We start from the raw sequence: 1,880 nt of genomic DNA, 5'->3' as shown, positions 1-1,880 counted from the left end.
GCTGGGCAACATGGAAGGAACTCCAGCCCCGAGCCAGGCAAACCTGGGCTGGACGTCTCCCTCCACCATCCTCTCCCCACCCGCCGACCTGCCTTATCCCTACTCTACAAGGATCTCTGAGCCTCAGGCTCTTCCTCTATAAAGCAGGGATAATTATACATCTTGCAGAGAAGACGCTGAGAGATGTAAAGAAAAGAGAGGTGCTTGGCGCAAAGAGGGTCTCAGCATCCTATGTTTTATGATTTGCTAGCATGTTCCCCTCCCTTAACCCTCCTGTCCAGAACCCCTTCTTAGCTCATAGCCTCGGTTGGGTTTCCGCGGGCCCTGGTCCCCAGGAAAGGGCCCTGGGACCCCCTTGCCTGCTGCCCACCCTTCCTCCATGGCTGCTGCCGCCTTGTGCAGGCTGGGGACGTCTGGTGGCAAGGTCAAGGCCACAGCTGCCCCTTGGAGTAATTGAAGATGACAACAATATTTCGTGTCTCAGGGAGACTGGTAGAGATCAAAGCCATTGCAAACGGGCTGCTGCGACAGGCAGGAATTCCCCAGCAAAAGCCACCAATTACCCCAAATTGGCTGCAGTTATGACTATTACCATAAAGGGATGCCTGGCTTCCCCCAGACTGCCGCCGAAGCGCCCTTTTGACGGTGTGTGTAAGAACATCCTGGCCGGGCTGGAGTGGGCGGGTCAGAGAGAATCCCAAGGGTGTCCACCTGCCACACCTCAGGCTTCAACATGGATTATGGGCCAGAGACAAGCAAAAGGGAATCTGGAAATGTTCTCTGAGCAAATAGGATTCAGGGTCCTGGAAAAATGTGTGGGGAGAGAGGCTGAGCTCTTGTGCCCAGCAACGAAAATAACTGTGGGCTCTGGACTTTATCTCCATGAGCTGTGGCTGTGCCTCACCAGAGGGCCGAGCATCAGTCCTTGGCCCAGGGTCCTGACCAGAGGGCAGGGCTCTAAATGTTGTGCCAGGGGATGGCCTCACTCTGGACCTGAGAACAAAGCAAAGGGGACCTTGACAGGATGCAGGAGCCTGAACAGAGCTCCAGGGCTCTGCTGGTATCTGATGCTGCTTCACTGCCTTCTGGGCCTGGCAGTGGCTTTAGGGAGAAGCTCCTGAAGAAGATGGGCAGCCAGAGAGTGATATCTAGGCCATTGACCTCTAGGCCAGCATATCAGAATTCCAGCAGGTGCCAGGGATGAGTGAATAGTACAGGAGCAAATAGTTCCTTCAAGGCTTTCTTCATTCTAGCCATGAAATATCATGGATCTGATCTCTGCCTCTAACACCTATGAGCTGTGTGACCTGACCTCTCTGAACCTCTGATTCCACGTGTGAAAAGTGAGCAAAATAATACTGACATCAGAATCATACAAGATGGCACCATAATATGAATCATGAAATTATTATCACTGCTAAGAAAAGGTCCAGGACTAACTGCTGCTTGGTGATCTGAGAGGGGTCCTTGCTGTCCACAAGGAACACACAGACCACTGTTTCTTGTGCTATCAATCAGCTAGTCAACGGGGATTGAAGGCATCCTCCTGAGAGTAAAAAGCAAAATGACTTTGTGTTAGGTGCTTTGGGCTGCAAGTAACAAGATGCCTAATTGACAGGGGCTTAAACAATGAAGATTATCTCAGCCAGCAGCTGAGGGGGTAGGTTTAACAGCTTGACAAATCAAGAATCCAGTTCCTTTCTCTCTTTAGTCTCTGCCATCTCCAATTAGTAGTCTCAGCCAGCACCAGCTGTATGATTTACAGAGCTCGATGCAATGGAAACGAAGGACCCCTTATTATAAAACAGGAAAAGAAGCTCTGTAAAGGGTACTAAAACATAAAACATATTCCTTTCTTCCACAGTCTCTTTCTTGATATA

The sequence above is a fragment of the Bos indicus x Bos taurus genome, chromosome 21, assembly GCF_003369695.1.
Source record: "Bos indicus x Bos taurus breed Angus x Brahman F1 hybrid chromosome 21, Bos_hybrid_MaternalHap_v2.0, whole genome shotgun sequence".
NCBI classification, from domain to species: domain Eukaryota; kingdom Metazoa; phylum Chordata; class Mammalia; order Artiodactyla; family Bovidae; genus Bos; species Bos indicus x Bos taurus.
This window is presented reverse-complemented; position numbering follows the sequence as displayed.